This window comes from Clinocottus analis, unplaced genomic scaffold, assembly GCF_023055335.1.
Source record: "Clinocottus analis isolate CAN_PGR_092001 unplaced genomic scaffold, fCliAna1.0.p SCAF_24, whole genome shotgun sequence".
NCBI classification, from domain to species: Eukaryota; Metazoa; Chordata; class Actinopteri; order Perciformes; family Cottidae; genus Clinocottus; species Clinocottus analis.
The window spans coordinates 4,021,392-4,035,409 of NW_027175976.1; positions in this window are offsets into that span (position 1 = coordinate 4,021,392).

Genomic DNA, 14,018 nt, shown 5'->3' on the forward strand with positions numbered 1-14,018 from the left:
ATGCACACACTTTATATCGCTTCTAAGACCTTGTGTTTCCTCACTTGGAAACATACAATTCATAATTTCCTTGACATAAGATGTCTATTGTGTGCCACATGTTTACATCCTTTCAGAAGTAGTTCATCTAAAAAAAAGAGTAAAATGTTTTCCTGTGCTCTATTCTATTTTGTTAATGAATGCAAGTGCTCTCTGAAGGAAGTGCTGACACTCCTTTGTGTTCGGCGTTCTTCTCTTTAAACTCACTTTATTCCAACGACAAAATGTATTTCTCCAGGGAGTAGTTGGGACTTTCTTTGCGTTTCCCTTTTTCCTTTCTTTACATTGGCATTATTTAAAACCAAAAAACAATTTGTGAAAGCTCACCCCGAGGGCCAGATTGCATCATATTGACCACATCTCACTGATTTGCCCCGGTCGATCAATCCCAACCTCAAAAAAGACACTTTCCCCTGTTGTGGCGGCAATTAATGGCAAAGCGCTAATCGAGATCTATGAGGGGAATCCTCCCCAGGACAACAGGATCTGCCCTCTCGTCGGCGTCTGGAGAGTAGCAGAGGGCCGTTAGAGAATCAATACTTTTCAATTAGGTGACATTTGCTCCCGGGAAGAGATCGTATGTGCTGCATCATGTGGCGTTTTTTTTGTGTGTGTTTTTTTTTTAAAGTTGACTTCTTTTTCATTACCCCTCAGTCGTCGAGTGACATTTCAATCAGGAAACGGGGGCGAAGGGGATTCAAATCAAAGTAATGCGGTCGAGCATGGCAAACACCATAAGGTCATTATCCTCAGTTGTGATGGGTGGAGAAAAAACAAACGCAGAAGTGACTCAAGAGACCGCAAAGGTCGACATGCAAAACCCAGAGCGGCGCGATGAAACAGAGTCACGCGGAGCTCTTCGAGTCCAACAACCTGCCAGCAACCGCTGCACCGCTCCGCAAAACGGCCACGACGTGAGGGCGTTTTGCAGAGGAGGGAGGGGACGGCTAATCCCGCGAGCAGACGCCCCGCCACCACCTCCTCCTGCGGCGCCAAGCTAATTGCTAGCAGCTAGCGCCGCTTCCGATTGGGTTATTGGGTTAGCCGCAACGGCGGTCTCGGAAGGGCAATAGAAATTAGGTGCTGCTCTTTAACGCCAGGGTGAGCCGGGGCGATTGGCGAATGATTGCGACATTAGCTTCCTCCGCCACCTTGTGTGTGCGTGTGTGTGTGTGTGTGTCTCATAAAACACGCACACAAATGCAATCCAATGAATCAGACGCCGCTCTTTGCCGATAAATGAACTGTGCGAGGTGTCTATTAATGTCAGCCGATAACACACACACACACACGTGTGAAACTCCCCTATGTGCTGCCACGACACAGGGCCTGTGCAACATTACATGGGTGGTGCATTATTTATGAAGGAGGGGTTGTTTTTTTTCCCCCTTCACATAAAAATCACATATTTTCCCCCACAAAAACAATCACTGCTGATGCTTTTTATACAGCAGTCTATGCTAGTAAAATGCCATTTTTTTTTTTCATTTTCAAAACTGATACAGAGTGCTGGAACAAAAGGCGGCGTTAAATCAGAGAGGGGAAGCGTCCCGCGGAGCGCGCGGCTGTGTTTGATATCTGAACGTCTTCAATGCAACAGTGATTGCGCTCATCTCTCGCCTGCGAGACTTCAGCTGAGTAATTCAGAGTCAACCGGATGTCTGCCGGTATGCTGATTTATTTTTAGTTTGTTCATTTCATCAGGGGTGTAAACAAAGCAACACTGCCCGTCCGCCGCGCCCGAGGACGTTTGACAATTTGTAAAAGCCACATCCATCTTCAAGACAAAATATTGAACCTGGAGATGTTGGGGGAATTCAGCGGGCGCATTCGTTCGCTGTCAAGCGATGTCACTGCGGACGGGAGCGGTTCATTGTTTGCTTGCCAATGATCAATTTTGGATGCGAGCGAAGAGATCTTTTCTCTTCTTTTTTTTTCAGATGGGGGACAGAAATTAATCTCGGCAGCGCTGTGTGTTGAGCGGGGTGTTTATGCATGTATGGTTTTGAAGTCAAGTATATAACCTTTAGCGCTCGCTCTTTTCCATGCCGATTGCAAAATGGGAGCATTTGAGTGATGTCGTCAGATAACAGGCCTCATATTCGCTCTGGGTTTTTTTTTTTTTTAAAAGATATGTTAAACCATTTCTGCTTTGTCTGAAGGGCATACGGCAGAGAGTGATAGGGAGACAAAAAAAAAAAGAAAAAAAGAGTCCGTCCCAGTATTCAAATTAAAAATGAATACAGTGCATGTGTCCTCAGATGTCCCTTTGACTTTGTGACTCTCCAAAAAAAGAGCTCTAAATTAACTCCCATTTACAACTTGCACATTTTAATTGATTCTACATCTTTATTAATAAAAGGTTGAGCTTCTTTGTGTTTAGGTCACTCACTTATGGATCATGGCGGACGACACTGGTGTACTCTCCCTTTCCGCCGGCCCCCCCCCCCCTCACACTCTTTTTTTCCAGGATTTTATGAGATCACAACCTGGTGTTCTTACTAGATTAGCGTCCAGGCTTTTAGCGTCATACATGTTCTAATTGAGTCCACGAATCCATCTGCATAAACGCCACGGGCTCGACGCCGCAGAAGCCGAGCGCCGGCTCCTAATGTACTTTGCTTTTGACAGGGCTGAAAGCGGAAGGCGCAGTGACCTCCGCCCCGGCAGGGAGGTAATTTCAACGGCGAATGGATCCTAGGACGACGGAGTGACGGTTGTTTAATCAGAAATTTGAGTGGAAATTCTTGTGCCAAAAAAATAAGCTCGGGCTTACCGTTGTTTTGCCTCAAATGCTGGACAAGTTCAGATTTGGAAAGGTTGGTTTCTCATGCGACATGCTGAGGTTTGAAATGAGACGAGACAAGCTCAAGGCCTCTCCATTGTGCTGTCAGAGCCAGACATCCCCATGAAACCTCACTCTCTTGTTGACTCAGTTGTAATTTTTCCGGACAAATGACTGACAATAGGAGTATAAACTTATCAAGCCCAACATATCTGAGCTATTGCAACTGGGCTAAGGTATTAGTACTGGGATCTGGACCTTCCGGCTACATTTCTCCCCCCCGAAGAGATGCGAAAGTCCGTTGGTCACACTCAAATGAGCTTGTGCCTGGTCTGCCTCGGTGTGCATTGCAGAGAGCGTCGCGTGACAACTGTGAAATGCATAATATTTGCAAAGTAGAATTGATTACATCCCGAGCAATATGCTCTTGTTTAGCAGCCGTATTTAATATTGACTCACACACTTGCCAGGAATCATTTATTCCTCTTCTTCTTCTTCGAGGGAGAGTTGGTGTTAATTTCCAACCGACGTACATAGCCCCTAATGAAACTTCTCCAAAGCACAAGTATTGATGTTTCATTTCATCCCGCTCATAGCTGTTAAACAGGGAGAATAGCAGAGCCCCCTCCTCACCAGTCGAAGCCAAAGTGCTCGCACACAGGTGGTTTTATCAAGCGTGACCAACCTATGTGAGTTTTCATATCTCATATTCACCATTCATGTGGGACAGTGTGCTTTTGGTCAAGCGAGATGGAATCAAGATCCTGTTGATTTAAAACACATCACTTTTAATATCTGCTTCTCTGGTGAAGGATTTCAATCTCAAAGTTGACTGAATGTCTCTCCTGGTGCAGTGATTTGCGTCATGGGAAATGTGAGATTCAGCATATCTGATCTATTCTATGGACTAAAGGGAAAAAAAAAACAAAAAAACATTCATGACATTTCAAATTCAAAAAAGGACATCCGTTAGCATCAAGGCTAACGTGGCTCTCTCTCCAGCACGGCCACACGCACGGCTCCATGTGATTGATATTCCCGCAGAGATTTCCAAAGCAGCTGATCCGGAAACATACATGGGCAGGTTAATGGCATGACCCCACCGCGACCTCGTCCTCTGGGGTGTTTATGCCTGCCATCAGGAGGGGAAAAGCTGACTCAGCTGATGTGTGCATCTGCATTTGATGGTTGTTTTTTTTTGCATGTGCATCTCCTTTACAGGTGTAAGCACGCACTATACCAGAACACTAGACGCTGAAAGGTGTTCTGGAGGCACACTGTGCAAGTCAGACCAACTAAAGCAAGAAAACTAATTGGCCTGACTCTCTGGGATTCGAGAATGGATGTCATTTGATTTCCAAAAGCAAGATTGTAGATGTGAAGATAACAGATATGAAGGCTTATGCAGAGCGTCGCCTCAACTGGTGAGGGGTCGAGTGTGTGTGTGTGTGTGTGTGTGTGTGTGTGTTGAATGCCACAGAGCTTTGGCAGAAGGCCCGATGCGTCATTGCCGCTCCTCCTCGTGGACAGGGGAGCGTGCAACATTTGCATGCCGTCTCGGTCACCAGAGGCCGAAGCAGCACTGAGTATTGCGTCATGGTGTCGGCATGCAGGAGTTCAAATGTCCGTTTTCATTTCAGCCGTCGATAGCGCAGAAAAAAAAATGTCCGGACAATGAACCTGCATTGATTTCCCGAAGTCTTTAGGTATTATTGTTTGCGCTCGCTTAAAATGTCCATTTGTATCGTGTCAGAAAACCATACCCTTTTTCTTTGAACCTCCATTTTATTCCCCTCTGCATCCAATAACATCATGCGTTCCTTCATCTCCGCACATGTCAGGTTGAAAAAAAATTTCTCCCCAATTTTACGTGGATTGACACATAAAATTGGGGAGAAAACAACCAGAAGTAGGCGTGACACTGCAGCATGACGGGGCGCGGCACATAGAGCAGATCGCGAGGGAACGACGACGCTTCAAAGTGTTTTTTCCACTTTCAGAGCGACAGAATGCATTCGTGCACTTTAAACGCTTTAAAAATCGCTTACTCTTGGCCATTTAGAGCGGCTGCTCTGCTCCAAATGGCTCCTTACTGATTGAAAACACAAGCCTTCGACATTACTGATTGACCCGTTGTATTGGCTTAAAAAATAGAGAAAGGACAATGCATCTTTATAACCTGTATGTTGTGTGAAACAGCAGGGACGACAACTAATAGAGATTGTTCTGTCAGCAATACACCCTTACACACACACACACACACACACACACACACACACACACACACACACACACACACTCCTGAAAGCTGCTGTCTGTGCTGTTGGTCACTGAGCAGCTCCAGTGGAGTAATTGAGGATTGAGAGCTTTGCCCAAGGGCACCTCAATTGGAGTTGTTGTTGGAAGGCAGCGTTAGTTCAATCCCCTGACATCCCCCCCTCCCCTCCACTACTGTGGGGATTCATCGACTCGATCACAATGTTACAAGTGGATAGCAGTGTAGTTTTGTGAGTCACATTGACCTGAGTCTCACTCATTAACGTTAAAAATCATTATTTTGTCATTCGGGCCTGTTATACCCACAAAGCAGAGCTCCTGTGGTTAAACCAGTGGTGCATTGGCTCTTTTTATCTTGGGCTGCAAGCCCCCACGTGGCGTTGTTGGTTATCTTCCATTCCCCCAAGACAAGGAACGTTCACTTTGCGTTGATTTTTTGGCGGTCCCAGAGGACCAAAGTGGTATTCCCTTTAGAAGACCTTGTTTTACTGCAGCAAGGTCCGGCAGTCTGCTCCGAGTAGCTCTGGTGCCTCTCTTCCCTCAAGCCAGCCCCTGCAGTACGGCACGCATCTCCTGCATTTGTGGCGTCGGCTTCCAGTCGAGGGCCGGAGGTGGAGACGCGGCTGCCGGCCGGCCGGCCGGCCTCACACTGCCACGCAGATACATAATTCATGACTTAATTTATACATGAATACATTGCCGCATCAAGAAAAGAAAAAAAAGAAGGTGGACAGAAGAAATGCAAATGTTTGCTTCAATGTACCGTACACTTGTTTCTTTTATTCAACACAACAGTACAGCGGAGGCATGTTGACAAGACTGAGACACTAAGAGCTCCAGTAGCCAACATGTTCAGCACACAGAGTCCAAACACATACGAGCACTTTGTCTATACCTCGCCACCGCCGACACATACCGTCTCCAGACTTTTTTTTCCTTCCATTTTTCGTCCACGGACGACCACTCTGGTGTGCTGCAGCAGAAAGCCAGAGCGGGCTGTCAGGTAGTACGAGCTCTTCATTAGACACAGCACTTTCCACAGCCATGCCCGGCGCCATGTAATAGAATTTATATAGAGTGCTAGTTGAATCCCTTCCCCCACCCCGCCCTCCCCCGAACGAACAGGTGGAGGAGAGCCACACCACCGCCGTCACTGCGGGCCGCCGTGCATCGATTTCAGGGCGTTTTGAGTTAGCGGACGGGGCGAGGCGAGGCGCTGATATTTGGTTGGCAATCTTAAATTGGAAAACTCATTGAGATTGTCATACGCCATTAGCGAATGGAAAGGTGAGTGGACTGAAACCGTTCTTGACAGCTTGCGCCGAGGCCGACATTGATTGACTTTGAATACAGTTTTGGATTTCATGTTCACGGGCGAAAGACAGGAGCTATTTTTAGCTTGTATACCCAAAGGGTTAAGAGCTTGGAGTAGGGAAATGTGTATTGGCGGAGGTGCTGCTCAAGGGGCAGAAATAATCTCACTGGTTTTGTTAAACCTAAGACCTGTTTTGGCACAAACCCATTTTTTGGCGTGAAATTTGCCGCTTGAGAGGGGAAATATACATTTTCTTGGATTGGTTCCACCAAAACTCAATCTTTTTTCTCAAAAGAGAGTTACACACTGGTGTTAGTTTCCTTTTCCAGGGTGAGTAAGGCATGCAGGCGAGGAGACAAGTCATGCCTGGCAATAGGCAGCGTTACTGTGTGGCTCAAAAACCTGATCTTTATAACACTTGCGGATGCAACCTGCACAGGAGTCCAGCCAAGTGAAGTGTTGAGGCATCACACTCCTGGAATATAATGTTTTATTCATGTGCAAAAGATTCTATATGAGATCAAAAGGTCAAAGTCCTTCATAACAACCTGAATGCATTTTACTTCCATCATATAATTGAAATATGGGAACGGCAGACTGTAACCAGTGATTTGAAATCTTTAGGTTTGTTTTTCCAAATTCAGCTACTCGCAGCTAGCACCTGGAATTACTCGAAAGCACAACTTTTAATTGTTGATGGACTTCAGATTGAGAACTGTGTGTGTGTGTGGGGGGGGAGGGATTAGGAGCTGGCGTTCTGCATATTAGGCAGCCGCTCTGTGCCAATCTCAAGTTAACATGACTTTCATTATACGCGCCTTCCTGTGTGAAGGTGGGACATCCCCGCCCGATGAAGATTTATTTCCACGTGTCTCTCGGAAATGTAGCAATCTAATAGATATTTATGGTTGGGCTCTTTTTAATCTAAGAGGAGTCGAAACATCTGCGGCAAATTTTGGTTGAATACGACTTTCAATTTGTCATACGCATGAGCACAAGCAGGAGGAAGATTCGTCGCAGAGGGTATGGATGTAAATCTATTGTAAGTGCTCACGTAGAACTTTCCAGTATTAGGCCAAACGATGCTGATTGCAATTCATTACCGCCGACAAATTGGATTCATTTATGACGAGTTGCACAGAAGTTTGAAGAAGTGTCTCTGATCTTGCGGACTGATAACTTCTTTTTCATTGCCATCCATTGCTGTGCATATAGAAAATGGTTAAAGCACAGACATTGTTAAACACAATAACAGGTTCTTATGAAAGGTTGAGGACAATTCTCACGAAAGAAGGTATTCTAGAAGAAACCTGACCTATGATTTTGATTTCTAATGAATGCTAGAAAAAAAAAAATAACTGTATAAAAGTTTGACTGTATTCAAATGCCTTCAGTTTTCATGGGAAGTGGTGGTAATATACAAGAAGTCACATACGGTGTATCCAAACTCTCAAAGAAAGAAAGGCCAAGGTCTATCAGGCCCATTATTAAAATACAGATTGCTTCCTTCCCATAATAGGAATCTCGCACATCTTTCACTAGTGAAGCATATAAATGTGTATTAGTCTTGGCACCGGGTCGAGAAGAATTTGTTTAATTTGCATTATTCATCGACCGAGCAGGCAGACACATCTATCAAGGCTTGGGTGACTTGCTGTTGTAGAATTTTAAATATTACCTGTAAAGATATACACGGGGGTATTTACTGAGGCAATTTGTTTCCGAGAGCATTCTGTGGCGTGGTCACGACAATATATGTACACAAACACCCGGGGGCTGCACACAACAACCTGATGGGCTAATAATTGGTTGATTTCGGAGCAGTTCCAGAAGTTTCTTCCAGGGAGAAAACCAAAAAAAAAAGCAGCCGAGTCCATCCAAAGAAAAGCGCACCGCGCTTTGCTAGGACAAACATAAAACCGCGCCCGGGAGACTGGCAGTCGGCCAATGAACGGACCGCTATGCTGGTATCAAAAAGCAGCATAGATGGCTAATCAATGCGCCGCAGTTCACTTTCCGATAAGCCCATCAGTTCAGGTTGATTACCGTCATCAGCGCTAATTAGGCGGACGAGAGTACCGCCCGTCCGTATGCGGTTGGTGTTGAGTGTCAACAGGCACACTGTGGATGAAGCCGCCGCGGGAACAAAGACGTGCATACAGAGCATGTTTACTCAATCGAAATCTTTCCTCTCGCCGTTATTCCACCAGCTGGAGTTTGAGATCCTCCCTGAAGTTATTTAAGTTAAAGTAGTGTCAATTAATGCCGATGTTGAATCATATTTTAAGAGGGAGACTCGCACTATTTCTGCTTGACGTGGTACCAAAAAAGTATGTAAATCTGCCCATGGATTAAACACAAGTTACATATGCAGCGATGGTTATATGACATTGCCCATCGAATGGAACACTGCCTCATGTCCAAAAACATGTTTTTAATGAGCGTGGAGACTGCCCATCAACTTTTATGTGTGCATCGTAGATGGAATATGTCCTACTTCTTCCCCCAAAAGATAGTTTGCCGCTCCTACACTTTCAGCAAAAAGGTAATGACATGGAGCAGGCATGTCAGGATAATAAGGTGTAATGCCCATTATCCATAAAGTTTTTCATAAGTTTCATACGTGAACCACATAATCGAAGATCTACATGCATGCGCATGAACTTAGAATTTAAAGTGTCAATTTTACATCCGTTTCCGACACACCGACTGCCTCCCGCCGCTCCTTCTGCACAACACGACGGTTAACCCGCCCGCTACTAATCATGCAGGAGGGGTTTACACTGGCGGGACAACGGTTTGCCATTTCATCCTGGCAAGCAGGGAGGCAGCAATCACCTAAGTACCCCCCCTCCTCTCCTGCACCAATGGCATTGTTCTTTGTAGTACAAGGCACTGTCATAACTTTGTCTTTTTTATGGCATTTTTCTCCAGAAAAACAATTGCAGTGATACTGGAAACAATCAATTAATAGTACCATAAAGTGGCAGTACGGATAAGTGATTTAGCGATAAGGTACTCAGCCATTTTCCGGCCTTTCCAAGCTCGTTGGAGCTGCCAACATGCGTGCTCTCCGGCCGGCTCGGGCAGCGCTGCAAAGCCTGAGCTCCACTCTGACAGCGCTCACATGAATAAATATGAAGTGAGAGATACTGTATGGCGGAAGCTGCTGGAGAATACTTCTCCAAATCAAAAGAGCAGCAGAATTTGTCGACGGGTGGTTAAACATGGCCTTGAGACTCCCCCCCCCCGTATATAACAATGGCGACTGGGAGACTCTGGCTAATGCAGTGAAGTGGCATTCATGTGCTGTGAGGCACATTTGGAACTGGCGAGGTGGCGGCAGCTACGCTAACTATTTCTCTTCTCTCTTCCTTATTTTTTTTAAGAGATTCAAGCCACGTCCCCCGAGATAAACAAAAGTTCCAGTGTCTCATCGGCAACGTAGCGTTTTGTGACGGACCGAGGAAGTTAAGGACGGTGGCATCGAGGAATAAAAGTTAGAAGAAAAGAAAATGTACACGCTCGCGAAGACCATAAACCCTGTTACACGACTGAAAGCCAATTAACGGCTGCTCAGCAACGTAGCCGTTCTGCCAGGTGGAATGAAAATGTAGATATAGATGTGAAGCTGTTCGGAACAAACGGCTTCAAATTCCAGCGAGCGGTACATTCTGAACCCCGGCAACTCAGACATTACGCAATGTGACATTAGCACGGCTGCGTGCGCCGCGCTTATATGAATTTCCTCGGAATGGAGGATGTACATCCGCGCAATTATTCAACAAGTGCATTTATATAAATGGAGAGTGCGCCGGCGCCTTTCTTCAAGGACTGTGGGGAACTTTGAAAAAGCAAAGCCAACTTCTTCGTCAAGGTTTCTTGTAATCGTTCCCTCTGAACATAAATCTCAACATCTGGAATACCGTGTCTTATCCCCTCAGACGCCTTCCAGCTCAAAAAACCCCCCACCAATCTCAAGACAGACTGCATCAGAGCCTCCATATTAGCAGGAAGAACAATAGTGTATAAGGGAGGGTGGGATGGTAATGAGTTCTGGATCACCAACCACATAAACAATACCCTTAACAGATGGGCGCCAACAAGTACCAGCTGCGGACGCAGCGGAGCGAGGAGGAGGCTTGTCGTGGAGAGGACTAAATAAAACCCACTTCTGTGAGGCTCGGTCTTGCCGGGGACAGCGGCAGCGGCGACATCCTCTGAGGGAACGCAACCTGTGGCCGGCGTTGCGGCGGGGGCGAGCAGGTGGAGCGAGGAGGACGGGCAGACAGCGCCGTGCCCCCACGAGGACGGCGGCTCCACTTTGATCCGATGCATGATTCATCACATGCCGACGTGACCAAGGACGGCCAAGGAGCTTCCCCCCGCGCCCCCTCCAAAAAAGAAAAGTTTTCATCGCGTTGCCGAAAAAAAACTACCCGCTTCATTTATACCGGCGTGCTAAAAAGTTGGCGAGTTCATGGAGAGTTATTTGACTGTGTGAAAAAGGGGGTCACTGATGCACGATGCTGTCGCACCGTAACTTCTAATGAAGGGGACGCATCATGAAAAAGTCCCTCATCCATACATTTGACGAGCCGCGCCCACCAACGCCCAAGCTGTGAAGTAAGACGACCCAGTCGGTTTGTCGTGGGGGGCGCCGAGATTAGACAACGCGCGCTTCAACAAGCCATTCAGACGTGGCCCCGCCCCCTTACTGCGCCACATGCTCCAGCTGGAAATAGAAGACACAAACCTGAAACTGAGCATGAAATGTCCCCTTTGATGATTTTACTTCAGGCATCGGTTGAACTTCTGTAGCTTTTACAATCTCACGACAACGCCGGCGGCGCTACGGTCAGCGTGAAACACTGGAATCCAGTGTCGGGACGTCGGCTGCGTCGCCATTGCGATACAAAAAAAACGCAGTGCGGCGTGTCCTCCTGCACTGCAACAATGTCGTGGTGAGTCGCCCCTCGAGGCTCTGCTCACACGAGAGCCCTCCTCGCCATTCAATTTTCTTTTTCCAAAAGCAAAGAAAGAAAAGAAAAGAAACCCGGCAATTCATTGCGATCGTCCTTTTTTCCCCCAAAAAATCCACCCCGAGAGACTCCGTCGCACCTCCCGCTCCGAGTCACTCGCCGTTGGAAAAAGACGCGGCGTCCGCTTTCGTCGGCTCGATTGTCTCTTCATTAACTCGGGCTCCTCTTGATGGCCTTCAGACGAGCGGAGTGCACAACATTTGGGCACAAATAGGTCGCGACTCCCCACGCATAATTATGCCGATGCGGCCGGCGAGTGATTGAAAACGCATTTGGCTGATATATGCTTCGCAGGCACGACGTACACAGCCAGCAGGAGAAGAAGAAGAAGAACAACAACAAGACGCACGGATTGCAAAGGTCCCTTCGATTATGGTGGTAGATTAGCCTCAATAAACAATCATTAAAAATAATACCCACTGGCTTTCAAACGCCACGAAGAAAAAGCCAGAGCAGAAACACACAAAGCGCCAGGCCACGGCCTTGTTTTGATACGACGCCGCTTTGTTATCTGCGCCTGTGCCCACCTGCGAGATGAAGCCTTGAGACCGAGACAAAAAGCTCGCCAAGCACTTAAGTGTGTCTGTCTGTGTGTGTCTGTGTGTGTTTGCTGCTCCCTGGAGTGCTGTTGCTGGGTGTGACTCGGCAGTTTTCGGCCCCGGCAACCCTCCGGTTGTGAAAATCACTTCTCGGGGGCGGGGGCACCCCTGGGTGACGGAACAAAGCACAACAACATAATCACTTCAGAGGAAGTTCAAACAGGCGAGATACAGTGTGATCCAGTTTGCAGCCGCAGTATTTTGGGTTATAATGAGATTTGTTTCTTTGTTCGAAATCACATTTGCACAGTGTTATCTTTTAATTATTTTTAGTAGCATGTGCAGAATTTCTTTGGTGAGAATATAGCCTCTTATAAATATAGGAAATAAATCAGACTAATTGTGTTGGGTTGGGGGCGGGGGTAAGGGGGGGGGAGGGACAAAAAAACATTTGGTTTTGTGAAATTCATTCAAATGCTGAAGCAAATCCACAGTTTCACGGAAAAACAGGAAATAACGAAGAGCTTAATTGAATTTGCAAAGGCTTTTAATTGCGTTTACACTATCTGGATATTACAAATATGTCACGCAAAAATCAATTGTGTGCGTTTGTGCACGGTATACGCCGAGCTGGGAAGGTGGGGGGGCGTTGCATTACACACACACACACACACACACACACACACACACACACACACACACACACACACAGCCGTTGGCCACTGACCAGATGCAGCGAAGAGTGTTGCATGCTGGGGGATTCGTCAGCCCAGCGTGCATCCGAGCGTCTCGAGCTCGTCCAACCGCGCAGCGGCACGACCGCCGCCTGACGGTAATGATTCAACCTTTCAATTAATGTGAATTCTTGAAGGCGGCGCGAGTACCGCCTTCAATCACAGGAGTCCTCCGCCACGTTTTCAAACTATTTGGCTATTTGCTCAACGCAAGATAAGACTTCCTTTTTCAAAAGCAAACATGAAGTGCTTCCTTCTGTTTTTCCATTTGTGTTCAAAATGTCTAAAAATAGCCTAATGGCTCAGGCTCAGGGAGACTAACTGCCAAACGCAGGCCGGGGGTTTTCTCTCATGAAGCAACATTTTCTGCTAAATCCAATCTGACATATCAGTGTGCACTAAAATGCATTCTCCAAGGTGGTCAGCTCCCCCTCCCTCCAATTGCATGGCCCGGCCCCAAAAATACCACGCAATAGCACTGCAGACGGTTGAAGCATGTCGTAACACAAACCAGCAATAGGAGGCGCAGCAGTTGTCCGTCAAACGAGCGGTAAAAAAAAACAAAAAAAGGCGGAAATGCCACGTCCGTAAAGGCATTCAAGCGCGACTCTCCCGACGTTTGTACTCCTTTCAATGTCAAACCCTCTTTGCAGCGACGGCGCGAACCGAATATGCTGTTGAACGCTTTTCCCCCCAAAATATATCCGGCCACCTCGTCGCCCCCTTAGCCATTCATGTCATCCACGGAGATCCGCCCTGCCCGCGAGTGTAGGTTACGTGTGCCCGGTCGTTCCACCCGAGCCGGCGCTTTAATCCCACTTCTTTTTTCTTTTCGGGGAGGTGAATTCAGGTGCGAGACCAGGAGGGGCGCAAATTGATCTTCGCCCCCCACCCCCCCCCGCTCGCGGTTGGTTTGGAGTGTTCCCGACAACCTCCGCGATGTACTGGAGCCGGAGTACAACTAATTGGCTCCGGGGTCAAAGGACGGCTCGGATGCAGCCGGAAAAAACACGCTCGGCACACGAGTAACTTTTTAGTGAAATGCGTGACGTTGGAACTGGTTAAAAAGGATTCATTAGAGGAATGTTCAGGCATCTGGCTGGTCAATGCCTGCAATTGGAGAACACTTTATTTTCTCACAAAGAACCTTACATCCAGTTTGGTTCACAGCCACAAGCAGCTCCCTCCGCCTGCTAGTTATTCCACTGGATAACAATGTTACACCGCTTAGCTTCACGAATGTCGACGCTTTATTTTAGCCTGTGTGTTAAACAACTGTAACCTAAT